The sequence below is a fragment of the Gossypium hirsutum genome, chromosome D01, assembly GCF_007990345.1.
Source record: "Gossypium hirsutum isolate 1008001.06 chromosome D01, Gossypium_hirsutum_v2.1, whole genome shotgun sequence".
NCBI lineage: Eukaryota > Viridiplantae > Streptophyta > Magnoliopsida > Malvales > Malvaceae > Gossypium > Gossypium hirsutum.
Window position 1 is genome coordinate 36,849,644 of NC_053437.1, and position 15,415 is coordinate 36,865,058.

The window sequence follows — 15,415 nt, forward strand, 5'->3', positions numbered from 1 at the left end:
CAGCTCGTATGAGCTTACCCATTCACAGCTCGTCAGAGTATACCGATTCGTAGCTCGTATGAGCATCATGTATATGAATTGACGATTTACAATTCAGTACACCTCGTGTGTACTACCCGTGTATCCAATGATACTTTAAATGGTTCAACGGGCACAGTTTTGTTATAAGATTATATGAGTTCGATATGAACTATTACTGGTATTTAGATGAAATACATGAAATATGATTATTTGATGAATTCAACCATGTATGTTGGATCTTATATGTGAATTTCATGGCTAATATGTTGGTGATCATGTGTTTAGGCTTTTGGCCGAATTGGTTGTGATATGCTATGTTTACTTACCTATTTTATGGATATACGGTAAATTAAATTCCGTGTTATGCGAACTTACTAAGCTTAAATGCTTACTCTATGTCATTTTCTGTGTTTTATAGTAATTTGGAAGCTCTTTCGGGTTGGAAGCTAGTCAGAGCTATTTCACACTATCCATCGGCCTTTTGGTACTTTCAGTAAAATAATATCGATTATAACGGCATGTATAGGTTAATTTGGCCAATGTTGGCATATAAGTGTTTTGTTGAGATTAACCATTTATATGGCTTATGTTTGGTATATGTTGATGTGTATATATGTGGCCTTATCATGTTTGATGTGTGATTGGTATGGTAGAATAAAAGAAAGTAAAATGTGGTTTTAATATGCATATATGAATTTGGTCATGTTTTATTTGTCATTTGAGGTGTCTAAGGGCATATTTGTTGTATGAGGTGATATTTCATGTTTAAGACTTGATTTTGGCTTATTTTGAATGCCTTGTTATGGCTTGTTGATGTGCAAAATGTTGAGTTAGGTTGATGTCATATTGGGTGAGAAATGTGGCTTGGGAATTGGCCTATTTTCGTCCACACGAGCAGAGACATGGGCGTGTGTCTCAGCCATGTGTGACACACAGCCAGGTGACACGGTTGTGTGTCCCCTATATCTTTTTAAGAGTGCAAGCCAGTATGCTTACATGGCCTAGCACACGGGCGTGTGACTTGGCCATGTGACCTAAGTCAAAGAGTTACACGGGCACGGGCATGTGCTGGGACACGGTCATGTGTCCCTATTTCGAATGCCCACATGGCCTGAAACACGGGCTTGTCTTTTGAACATATAAGTCACACGGCCGTATGACCCCTGCAACTTTGCAAAATTTTAATTTTTTTCGAAAAATTCCTTGAGTATCCGATTTAGTCCCGACTTGTTTCTAATGTGCATTTTAGGCCTTGAGGGCTCGTATAAGGGGAAATATGTATAGTTTTGATTGGTTTTTGACATGAATGCTATATGATATGAAATGTTTGCATTTTTTTGTCTGTTTGATTTGTAAACTTCAGTAATGCTCCTTAACCCTATTTCGAAAACAAATTCAGGTTAAGGGTGTTACAAAGTCAGCATAAGATTTTTGTCTATCAGAAGGAACTTTCAAAAAGTCCCGAACAACCCGAACATTTTCTTCTGTCTCACATATTAACTCAATTCCTGCCAATTTTTTTCCACTCAACTCTGACCAGCATAGAGGAGTTCTGCATTTACATCTATATAATACTTCATATGGTGTCATTTTCATACTCGACTGATAGTTGTTGTTATACGCAAATTCAGCTAACAATAGAAATATCTCTTAGCTACATTCAAATTCAATTACATAGAAACGTAACATATCTTCAATCACCCATTCTAATTGCCAATCAACTTGATGATGAAACATTGTACTGAAATTCAAGTTCGTGCCCAGGGTTTCGTGTAACTTACCCCAAAATATAGAGGTAAATATCAGGTTTCGATCTAAAATAATAGACAGTGGCACACCGTGTAACCTGACAATCTTAGAGATGTAAATTTCAGCTTGTTTCTCGAGCGAATAATCTGTTCTAACAGGAATGAAGTGTGCTGATTTGGTCAATTTGTCAACTATTACTCATATTGTGTCTTTCTTTTCCGGAGACAAAGGTAATCCCGATATGAAATTCATAGTAATTGTTTCTCATCCCCATTTCAGAATCATAACAGGCTGTAATAAACCTGATAGAACGTGATGTTTTGCTTTAACTTGCTGGCATACCAGGCACTTTGCCACGTATTTAGAGATCTCTCTTTTAATTCCTATCCACCAGTACAATTGTTTCAAGTCAATTAGATCTTGTAAATGAGAGGCCCAAAACCCCTCATAATAGATAAGAGTGACGACAACACTTGCATTATTAACTAGGGTGTGCCTCCCACCCCTACTCTACTTAGAGTAGGAGTGTGTTTTTTATTAAAATAATATTATTTGTTTAAGCCTTATTCAACTAGAATTCTTCTATCTCTCCCTATAAATAGGTGGCACCGGTTGATCTAATACACACTTCTTGATTATAGAGTTCTCATTTTTCTTCAAAAAAAATAATGGTAATGTATTTACTTAGAATAAGTTTTATTTTCTGAGAATTACAATCTTTAGTAGCTTCTATTAAGAGAATTACTTTCATACTGAAAGTAATAATATCGTTTCTTATTTTGTGTTTGGTTAGTGTTGCTCAAGCCCGCACTTGACGCAATTTGGGATACGAGGATAGCGGAAAAAGTTGTTCAGTTGAAAGATAGGATCGACTTGAATTTGTCTCGCACAAAGCACATGTACTTTCGGTAAAAGTTTATTTCTATAAATATCACAAATTGGCTCGGTTTTGAATATTTTTTAAACTTCCATTATAACTATAAACCGTTTTCTTAACCGGATTTTTTCAACATAATGATGGTGGGGGTTTAAGTCCACTTGATGATTATAGTGGTAGTGGTACTGGAGGTGTTGGTCCTAGTGCCAGTGCTAGTTTTAGTGGTGGTGATAAGGGTAAAAGTAGGTCATTTAGTTCATATGGAAGATAATTTGGGTTTGGTACCACTTCTGGGCATTTTCGTAATAGGTCAAAATTTGAAAGAAATGTGTCTGCTGAACTGAGGAGAGATATAATTGAATGAAGAGATCAATCTAAAGGAAATGGGAAAAAAACATACTTCTAAAGGCTCTTCATCTCATAGAAGATTAAGTTCTAATGGCATTGGGTATAGTGGTTCATCTACAAGAACTCAAGGTGCTAATTACCCATTGGAGCAAACTCCATTTTCTCAACCTCCTCATGGTTATTTTTAGCCACATGGTTACTATCCATCATTCCCTACTTATGGTATGCCTTATCCACCTTAAATGTATCCTCCATCTCAAAAGTATCACCCATCTACACCTTATATATATCCTTAATCTCAAGTATACATGCCTCCTCCTTCTCAGGTGTATCAAGATCAAGGAGGAAATGCTTGTTTTTATGGGTATACTTTTGGATGAAGACCACAAAAGCCTGGTCAAGGTAGCTCTCATCATGAGAGTGAAGAATTTGATCCCACTCGTTATTCCACAATGTGCTGAAAATGAGTTGTACCACAATATGCAAAGTATGATTTTTTTTAATTATGACATTTTAAAATTTTTCAAATTTATTACAAATGATAAATGTTTGGCATTGAATATGACTTTCCTATGTTAGTTGCTAATAGTTAATATATCATTCCTAAATACTCATAACTAAACATATTTTAATGATACAAATATTTTACTATAATGATAAAAAATTGTATTCTCGTATAAATAATAGTTTATAAGTGTTCACAAATCATTCTAAAAATATTTTTTTATAAATATAATTTTAATTTTTACATTTTACAATAAGGTGTGCGATATTAAAAAAATTTCACAATCGCAATACCAAAAATGATCATTACAGTATCCATTATACCCGCAAATGCAATAAACACTACACGATGGAAAAACACGACCCTCCTTGGATTGTACAGCATGGGTGAGAGAAAGTTATCATTGAATCCAACAATAAAAGCATCATTGATAGTTTGGCACTAAGGGACTTTCATTCCAGGAAACCTTTGCCATTTGCAAATCAACAGTTGATTGGCTTGCTAGTAGAACGAGGAAAGGTTGCCACCCTGAGAGATTTGTAATGACTTTTATGAAATGAAGTGCAGTGAATTATGAAAAAGCGAAATTGAATACTTGAAAAAGAAAGTTAAATATCCCACCGATTTTTATACAAATTTGATTATTTATTTATTTCAAATATTGTAGAAATATATTAATCAAATTAATTTATAAAAAATTATAAAATAAAATAAAATAAAATTTAAATATTTGGATTAAGTTCAAATTCTAGAATCAAAATTGTTAAAAAAACTTTACTTAATGCCACTCTGATCCGCAAAATTAAGTTCAAATCATAAAACAGGTGAGGCTACGTGTGATTAAAATTATTTTTACTAAATTCATAATAATTTACTTTAAAAATTTTTATTTGATTACATGGATGTAATGGTGACAAACTTTGATGAAAAGTAATAATCAAACTAAAGTTTTTAATTTGAGAAAAGCAAAAACTTAATTAACCTTTTTTTACCTAAAAACAAATGCAACAAAGGCCCAAAACATACATAAGGCATCTTGATATGCAGATGCCCGAATTGAGTAATTTGATCGAATCTTTAGTCGTACAAGAATGAACCTAAACCGTCTATTTAAAACAATACTTAAAACTACTCAAAATCATTCCCCAACTCATAAATAAAAAAAACTACTCAAAGTCCCTCCCCAACTCAAAAATAAAAAAATAATACTTTTCAACACATTTAAACCCACATTACTCGTACTTATATTTATATTTTGATTGTCCTGTACTTGTTACACTTAAAAAACAAAGAAACACTTAAAAAACAAAGAAAAATACAAGTAGTGGTATCAGTAATTCCAAACTAAAAAAATCTAATACTTTTTTTCCCTCCTTTTAAGGATGTGAGTTGGACGAACAAATAAGCTTGACAAAAAATACAAGTTTGTTCCTCACAAAAATGAAAAGAAATAATAATTCCACTCCGATTCATCAGCTTGACTGTAACCATATTGTCTTGCTCTGTCGCATCCGCCAGTTTTTCCCATGTCATTTCTCGATGCTCTTCCACCTCTTGGGCTTGGCCTCTCTCTCTTCAAATTGTCTCTGACAATCCAATTCATCGGCTAGACTGTAACCATATTGTCTTCCCCTCTATGCGCTGCTGCATCCACCAGTTTTTTCCATGTCATTTCTCGTTGCTCTTCCACCTCTTGGGCTCTGGCCTCTTTTTCTTCAAATTGTCTATGACAATCATCCAATAACTCGGCGTCCATTTCCATGAACATCTTTTTCACATTCGCAGTCAACCCATGAATTGCTTGGTTCCAATGACTTCGGATGTTCTTCTCCAATGCATCGAAGATGATAGGTAATATCACCAGCTGATTTTGGGCAATTAAGCTCACGATGTGCTCATTATTCCACAAGAAGAGGGCCCTTTCGGCAACCTACAGTACAAATGGTCTTTAGGAAGAATTCTGAAGAAAAGCAAACAGTCAACAATTTTGCAGCAACCTATTCCCTCCAACAAATACAAATTGCTACCAGCACAGTAGAAACCTTACTAATAAAAAGTAAATACCCAAGAACTCCAAATGTTCCATTATATCCACCTTTGCAAAATGTAATCCATTGTGTGAAACTTAGCTAAGACAAGAACCGATTAAGCACTATTCAACAAATGGCATTTAAGGGATAATGCCAAAAAATGGCTAAAGTAAAAGAAAAAAAGAATTAAAAAGATGTAGGAGATAAAACAATAAAGGCATAATCACCAAAATGAATATTCAAATTACAATGTGTAGAATCTACAGGAAAGAGGGGTTGTAAAGCAATCTACGGAACCAAGCAGGAAACCAGTAAATGAACTTGAAAAGAACATTATTCAAGAAACTGTTATTCAAATTTTGGTTTAAATGAAGTCAATGTGTGCATCTATGACAGAAAAATGGAATGCAAGAACTTCCAAATCAACCACAAGTTGATGTAGGGACCAACATATATTTGTTCATAAACTCTAATATTACTGTTCATTGTGTAACCTCAAAGTCACAGTGCTTGGCAATAAAAACATTATCTACAGATAGAAGCTAGTAGAAAAACCAATGATGCAAGACATTATATAATACAAGAGCAACTTTTCTTTTTAACCTCCTTTTGGCCGAATCTCAGACAACAGAAAACCATAACGAAGAAATTGAAAAAGAACAGGTAGGCTACACCATGGGAGAAAACTTAGGGTGAGTTTGGATGGGCGGTGCATTTACCTACGGTTAGTGTAAAAACAGCGGTGGCGGTGAGATTAGGTACTGTAGCAATACTGTAGCGTGAGACAAAAAGTAAACTAAACACACCGCACCGTACCCAATCGCCCATCCAAACCCACCCTTAAACTAGTACCTTAAAATCAGACAATGAACAGAAAGGGAGAAGCCACTGGAACATAAAGTAGAAATGTCTAAGGTTCGAAACATATAGCTCTGACTTCTTAATTTTTCTTCAAGTACCCCTGTCCAATACCATGTCTGATACAGTTTTTTTTTTTTTTGACTGCATGTCCAATACAGTTTTGAACACTCCAAATACATGGAAAAGCTTTAAAATTTTGAAGAAACCTGTGTTGGATACATACTCATATCTGACACTTGTACTTGAGTCCAAGTAACATAGTTCAAAACCATGCAAAATCCATCACAAATTTCCAAAAACATATCAGAAATGAGTAACACAATGCAGCGCTTTCCTAGAGTGCCAAGAATCCCGTTCCACATTCAGAATAGTAAGAACTAACATGAAAAGTTAAAGGAGAAACATCACAAGCTGATAACAACTAAGCATCAAAATCATTGTTAACCCAATTCTAGCAACAAATCCACATTCCACAATTACGAAAAATAATGGACGAAAACTCAAACAACTGGAATTCTTTAAACCCAAAATGACATAGTGAAAAGAGAGTCCCTTATATGTTACCTGAAAATGAGGGCTATTGAGACAACGAGCAATCTGTCTGAAAAGAGGAACCACACATCGTTGGAACTCAGCAGACTGCGTTGCTTCAAGTACTTCTTCAAGTTCTCCTAGGAAGAGAAGTTCCTTTTGACAATTAGTCAAAGGCCAATACTTCAACAACCCTCTTATAACCGTGTCAGCCAGCTTATAATCCTTCTCAACAAACTGAATAATACAATAAGACAACTGCTGGTGATACACTCCCACAGGTTTCGGCTTATGCAAAGGGATCAATGCTCTCACAAGGAACAACTTATGTTCCTCTTTCATGGGCAAAGCGAAGCCATTGATAATACTTCCAAGAATCTCCAAAAGCTCCCCAATCCCGCTATGCCTCTCTGTTTCGTATATAAACCTAAAGAAAATATTATTTATGGCTTTCCTAATAAACGGACGATGAACCATGAATTTACCATAAATCCTATGGAGAATTGTTTTTAAAAACTCTCTTTCCCTGTGATCCTCCGAATCAAACAAATCAAGCAACTTCAAAACGAACGAATGATCAATGAATCTCTTTGCAACCTTAGTGTCCGTATCCGAATCAAAAGAAGCTCGTAAACAATCTGTAAATGCGGCCATGAGGGTTCCAAATACCCTTCATCTTCTTCAGGATCCGTCGCTACTTGGCCCGTGTTCTCGTGAGACGCCGGAGGGAGGCACCGGAAAATGTTGACTCCGATCATTTTAATCATTTCTTCTTGACACCTCTCCATGATTTTGCCTGAACCAGATTGAATGAGATCGACTAGTTCCAGCAGTGTTTGCCGCTTGGTTTCTTTTTCTCGGGCCGATTTCAAGGTATCGGAGAAATCGAATTGGAAGCAACAAATCTGTAATTTTCTCATGAACAAATTCTGCCTATCAGAAACGGGGACGTCGCGGAATAACGGCAAGGGTTCCACAGTAGCCATCGGCGGTGGAGCCATAGGGACGTCGGAATTTCGGGATGGAGCGGCGACGGCATTGGAGTTTGGACCCGACCCGTATAAAGATGCATCCGTTGAATCCGATTTGGAATGCTTCCGCTGTCCTCCTTTGATAATTTTCTTAAACATTTTGGAAACCTAATAAAGATTATGTTGACTAATCGCGCTAGGGTTAAGCAAAGGTTTCAATGGAAGAAAGAAAATCCACTAATGGATCTGAATGATTTTAGATTAGGGAAGAGAGTGGGGGATTTCCATCAGTCTTTTGTTCCCCAAATGATCGGATTTTAGCAACGTCGATTGACCGCCGGAATGTGATCAACTGATATGACGGTTGTGCTGTTCCGGCGACCATTCGGACAGTCTGAATTTAATGAAAACAAAAATACAAGAGAGAGTAACGAAAGTGAAGGGTAATTAAGGGAAAGAACTTTTTTTAATGAAAATAATAATATAAATGCCTTCTAAATAGTTGGGTATTGCATCATTAGTTACTGTAATAAATTTTTATTTTTATCACCTAACTAAAAGTTATAATTTTATAATTAAAGTTTTTTAAATTTATTTTTTGGCACTCTTTTAATTAGTGTAATAATTATTTTAATCTTCAAATTTTATATTTTTTTTAAATTTGATTCTAGTTCCATATAAATATTATTTTTAAAAAAATTCTATATAAAAATTTTAGAAAAATAAAATCTCGAAAATGTTGCTGTTGAAGAACTAGTATGTATGAAAAATAAAGAAGATTACAATTTAATAGAATCCAATAACAAATTAAAAACACAACAAAACTAAAAAAACAAATAGATTATCACATGCTTCCTCAATGTTTCTTGAAACTAAATTAGTAACATCTTAAAGTTCTTAAGAACATCCAAAACTGATATTACATAGGCTTGTAAAATCAACTCTAATGTCGACGAGTGATGCAAGATTTTGGTTTGTGCTTATATGATTCGAGATGAATTTATTTATTTGCATATCTATGTCTTATTGCATGATTGAGTATCGAGTTAAATTAATAACTATCGTATGAATTAATTTGCTATAATTGATAATGATTGTAGAGATAGTGGACTGAATTGAATAAAATGGAAAGTTGTATGATTTAGTGGGCACCTAATGTGTGATATGAGAATGGATTGAAACATGTTATATGATATGAGATATTTGTGTGTTAATGATGAATTGGAATGAAATTGTGAAATTATATATGAATTGGATTGAAATGAAATGAGATAAATTATTGTTATGTGATAGTATAGTGTACAATGTATGAAAATGCAAATGTGACCAATTACAGGGTATGACAGGTAAATGTAAATGATTACAGGGTATGAATATGCGAATATGAATTATTACAGGGTATGATAACGCATAAATGAATATTTAATGCCTATGTGAACTTAGTAAAAGGTTAGGATACGATTGGCATGCTAATAGAGTTATATGCACTTTTACGGGATATTTGATGATATGGAGATTATGACAGGTTATTTCGAGATCTAGCATCTATTGCGGATCATCGAGTTTTATTTGTCTCTTCAAAGACTTTGGTGTGGTGGAGGGATGCTTTTGTAAATGTTTAAACATTTGATGCCTGCGTGCTTTGCACTTTGGTGCCTTGTTGTGGTGTAGTTTAAGCTTATATGAGATATGTTGGTGTGGTGTAGTTCACTCGTGTATCTGAGTTCGTTTTACTAAGGTTACATTGGGCGAAACATTGAAATCAAATCTTAAAATCAAAAAATGAAATAAATCGAATTTTGGTAAACTATTATAATGTATTATTTGAATTGAAATGGTATAATATTATGAATTGACAATAGTATATGAAATGATTTGATGATATGGAATTGTATGTGTGCATATATGCAATTCACGGTAAAGAAAGTATATAAAAGATTATGCGAACCGATTAGAATCGAGACCTGGGGCAGATTTGAGTATGAATGAGCCAATAGGCACTAAAGTAATTATAAAGATAAGATGAAATTGAGCATACAATTTGATGAATGTGTAGGTATAAGTATATGTACATAGATAATGGAATGAATTGAATAAGTAGGAAGTGAAATAAAAGGAAAATGATTAGGTAAGTATTAGAAAGTATAGTATGTAACAATCATATGTATTTGTTGATGAAATTATGTTTCAATTTCATATGCTATATAATGAAAGTATTGGTATCCTAATGGTGATTAGTATGACATGGTAAGTTTAAATGCTAATATGAAATAAATTGATGCGCAAAAAAAAAAGGTTATCTACATTCTTCATTCGATAATGAAAGGTTTTGGCATGAATGTGCATGTGAAGTGGCTAATGTTTGAATTTGAGTTGATTGTATGCATTTGATTAATGCTTGGATTATATTGACTTGAATTATAGAAGTATCACTGAGCGTTATCGCTCAACGTATAGTTTGTTTATTTCGTGCGTAGGTATTAGGGAATCTCGAAGTTTCAAGGATTGATTTAGCATTCAAACTTCAACTCTCGAGTTAGCAAAGTTTGTGTAGTTCTTTTATCTTTTGATATATGACATATCCCTAGATTTCAAAGTCGATTTTGTATCAAAATTGCCATCATGAAGTTCAAATTGGCACTGTGATTTAAGTCAAGTGCACAGTTTGTTTAATGTACACTTATGAACATGGTATGAGAAGGTTGGATTGGTTAACTGGTTGAAATACTAGAAATTATCTTATGGTTGAGCATAATTTGATAATTTGGTTAATACACTACACCAAAACAGGCTTTTAGCGGCATGTTTTGTGGCGTTTGGATGACAAACGCCACTAAAAGTCGAGCATTAGCGGCGCATGACATAAAGCGCCGCTAAAGATCTAACATTAGCGGCGCTACTTGTAATACGCCACAAAAGAACATCATTAGTGGCGATTTCAAACAAAAACGCTGTAAAAAACTGACAAAATGCATCGTTTGACCTTCACGAATAGTGGCAGTAGCAGCGCAATATAAAAACGCCATTATATAGCACAATTAGTGGCGTTTATTTGTAAGCGCCGCAAAAAATGTTAGCCAAAACGCATCGTTTGTTCCCGAGGTATATTAGACTTGGTGGCGTTTATGGAAAACGCCGCTAAAGGAGAGTATTAGAGGCGCTTTGTAAGAAACGCCGTAAAATATCTTAACCAAAACGCAGCGTTTGGTCTTAATGTATATTAGAATTAGTGGCGCTTGTGGAAAAACGCCGCTATAGCACAGTATTAGCGGCGTTTTATAGAAAACGCCGCAAAATATCTTAACCAAAACGCATCATTTGGTCTTAAGGTATATAAGAATTAGTGGCGGTTACGAAAAAATGCCGCTAAAGGAGAGTATTAAAGGCGCTTTGTAAGAAACGCCACAAAATATCTTAACCAAAATGCAGCGTTTAGTCTTAATGTATATTAGAATTAGTGGCGCTTGTGGAAAAACGCCGCTATAGCACAGTATTAGCGCCGTTTTATAGAAAACGCCGCAAAATATCTTAACCAAAACGCATCGTTTGGTCTTGAGGTATATAAGAATTAGTGGCGGTTATGGAAAAACGCCGCTAAATGAGAGTATTAGAGGCGCTTTGTAAGAAACGCCGCAAAATATCTTAACCAAAACGTAGCGTTTGGTATTAATGTATATTAGAATTAGTGGCGCTTGTGGAAAAACGCCGCTATAGCATAGTATTGGCGGCGTTTTGTATGAAATGCCACAAGATATCTTAACCAAAACGCATCGTTTGGTCTTGATGAATATAAAAATTAGTGGCGGTTACGAAAAAGGCCGCTAAAGCAGAGTATTAGAGGCGCTTTGTAAGAATCGCCGCAAAATATCTTAACCAAAACGCAGCGTTTGGTCTTGATGTATATTAGAATTAGTGGCGCTCATGTAAAAACGCATGTAGGTTTGGTTTTGAGGTATAGAGCGAATAGCGGTGTTTGGTTTAGGGTATTAGGTTTTAGGGTATAATGTTTAATATTTTTGGATTAGTTTTTGAGTTTAGGGTTTACGATGTAGGCCTATTTAGTATTTTTGATTTAGGGTTTGAGAGTTTGGTGATTAAAGTTCAGTGATTATTATAAGTTAAAGTTTATCATATATGGTTCAGGGTTTTAGGGTTAATCATTATATAATGTTTATTATTTTGTGATTGGAGTTTTGAGTTTAGGGTTTGGGAGTTTTAGGTTTAAGGTTTGGGGTTTGGGTTTGGGGTTTAGGTCACTTTAGTTATGTTAAGAGGTTAGTGTTCAAGGCTTATAAGAGGTTAGTGTTTTAGGGTTTAGGGCTTGTGGTTTACGGTTTGCAGTTTATAATTTAATATTTAGAATGCATGGTTTTAGGGTTTGGGCAATTTAGGGTTTATGGTTATGAGTTTTAGGGTTTAATGACTTTTTTGGTACCAAATTAAAAAAATGACAAATACGTATTGTTTTTTAATTATTATTATGATACTAGGGTTCTAATTGACAGAAATGATTAGTTTACAAATTGACGAATGGCATATTTATATGTTATATATGATGAAAAAACAAATTATTTAATTGTGTTATTTACATATATATTAATAATTTATATATTCACTTAAAAATAGGGTATATATAATTTTAAAATTATAATACATTATTTGAATACTGTAAATAATTAATAATTTTGAATATTGATAATATTTAAATTATACACTCTCTAAGATTTATAAAATTTATAAAATTTTAACAATTGAAAATAATAAATCTGTATAAATTTTTTTAAATAATATTAATAATAATATTAATAATGTCATAATTTTAATGTATCAATTAAAAATAATGTCTAGAAGAATGTATAAAAAATATATAAAAAAATCTAAATATTAGCGGCGCTTGTTCACAAAACGCCGCAACAAAATATATAAAAAATGAAGCAATACAACACCGTTTCGTTGACGAGTTAAAGGTTAGTGGCGTTTTTAGTCAAAACGCCGCAGAGGTTGTGAAAGTAGTGGCATTTTTGTATAAACGCCGTAAATATTATAATATCGAACGATGTCATTTTAATAGTAATAAAAAGGTAATCGTTACCGGCGTTTTGATTTAAAACGCCACAAAATTCTAAAATTAGCTGCATTTTTTAGTAAATGCCGCAAAGAACATAATAAAAATTAAACGAAATGGCACCGCTTCGTTACGAGTTAATTTTTAGTGGTGTTTTTTCAAAACGCCGCAAAAGTTGTGAATCTAGTGGCGTTTTTATGTTTGCGCCGCAAATGTTAAGAATATAATACGTTGTCGTTTTTAACATAAATAATATTAATATAAATTTAAGGTGTGGCGGCGTTTTGAAGTAAAACGCCAGAAAATATAAACAGTAGCAGCGCTTGATCGTAAAACGCCGAAAAGTGCATGTTTATAATTTAAGAAAACGACACCGCTTCGTTGCGGAGTTAAAATTTAGTGGCGTTTGTTTTCAAAATGCCGTAAGATTTAAAGTGATAACGACGCCGTTTTTGTCCAAAATCAGCTTCTTTCTCTTAAGTCATCGCCCCCAGCCCGATTTCCCCCATTTCTCAAAATCCCTAAACAGACAGAGGGAAATACTCCAAGAGATCAAATCGTCGAGAAGTTTTGCCTCCGATTCGTCGATTGGTTGTTTTAGCAGCAAGGAGAAGGTTCATTTTTTGGGTTTCTTACAAAGATACATAACCCACACAGAGAAGAAGGTGATTTTGCTGTCGGTTTTTATTTTTGGGTATTCATTATTTAAGGTACCCTTTTCTTTATATTTTGTATTTAAAGGTTGCATTTTATTGTTTTTGTTAAATTTCTTGTTTGTAATTTGTTGATGACCCGTTGAATGAACTGGAATGCGAGTGTTCTCTGTGTTTAAGGTTTGTTCGGTTCGGGGCTTTCATTTCTGTTCATCGCAAGCAAGGTACTGTAATGCTTTAATTTCTGTTTTATTGGGAATGCGCACAATCCTGTCTTGACGGAGTCCAATGATTTTTAGGGTTTTGGGAAGTTTAGGGTCTTCTTTGTGTTTAGGGTTGGTAGGATTGTTGATTTTTAAAAACACATAGGATGGTATTCTGTTTTGGCACAACAGTTAAGCAAATGACTTTGTGGATTACTTGGTATTCTGTTTTGGTAGGATTGTTTTGGCACATTACTTGGTAGGATTGTTGTACTCCGTAACATCCCTAGAGACTTGTTTGACATGGGCAGTGGAAGTAGAGATAACATCGATGACAGATCAGAAACTTTGACCTTTCCAGAACAAAACTTAAACGATAATATTCCTAGTACTAGTGCACAATTTCAATGGGTTCGTCAGGATATGGATGAAGATATTTACAAATAATGATGTAGTAAGATTTTACGATTGTTTAATTATATGTAATATCATAATTTAAATCTTGGTCTTATTATATATTTCAACTATTTTATATGTGCTGTTATTGTTGTAATTAGTTATTAAGTTTTCAACTATTTTATGTGTATTGCAGATAAAATGCCAAGAAAAATTTTAAGGGGAAGCATTGTTCAAAATGATCCAAACTCAACAGAAACAAATAGTACTGAACAACAGACAACAATTGGATGGTCGAATGTTCCGATTACACTTGAGGATCCTACAGAAGTTCAAAGTAATTTTACATTTAATTTACATGCGTGTTGATTTATAATTGATTCATTTTTCAAATTCTTATATTATAATATACCATTTGTAGCTGAAAATGGTGGGACGCGCAGAGGTCGATGACTTACGCTACTTAGAGAGTTATACGAGTTAGATATAGTCGAGCGTGTCAAAGTTGGACGAAACAATTTTGGTCAGCCTGTTGGATCAGAAGCTCGATTTTAGCAGGATACATAGGCATTTTAGCACGAAATGCGAATATGTTGCCTATCAACTACGAGTCATGGCATCAAATGCCCGATAGCAACAAAAACCAAGCCCTCGATAATATTAAGGTAACAAAATGTTAATGTCATCTGAAATGCTTGGGAAATAGTTTCATTTATATTTACTTTATTAACTTGTGTTTTTTGTAGGCGAGGTTTGCTTTAGAGGTCTCGGATGCTTATGTAAAGAAGGCATTGGGAAAAAGATGGAGAGACAATAAAAGTACTTTGAAGAAAAATTATTATAAGACAAAAACAACCCTCGATGAGAAATTGCAAAATGTCCCGCCGGGTATGTTGAGGTACCAATGGGAAGATGCGGTTAGATTTTGGCATTCGAAGAAAGGCGAGGTATGACGTACTTCCAAACTACTGTAATTATTTTGGTTTATAGTATTTACTATTTACGTACTAAAAATTTCATAATGTAGGATCGTGAACAAGTTGGAAAAAGCAGCAGGCAGAAACAAAAATTCACTCACACAGCCGGGTCGAGAAGTTTTGCATGTGTAGCTGAGGCAGAGGTATTTTTATTTTTTAATATTGTCAAATATGTATAACTTTCCATTAAATAATATTTTTACTACTATATTGTAGGAACTGTCGTCC

At 34.1% G+C, this 15,415-nt stretch overlaps 1 pseudogene; it reads right to left on the reverse strand.

Moving 5' to 3' along the window:
• Positions 1-4,473: 4,473 nt before the first annotated feature.
• LOC107952915 (serine/threonine protein phosphatase 2A 57 kDa regulatory subunit B' beta isoform-like) lies at positions 4,474-8,345 on the reverse strand (annotated as a pseudogene).
• Between the last annotated feature and the right edge of the window lie 7,070 nt (positions 8,346-15,415).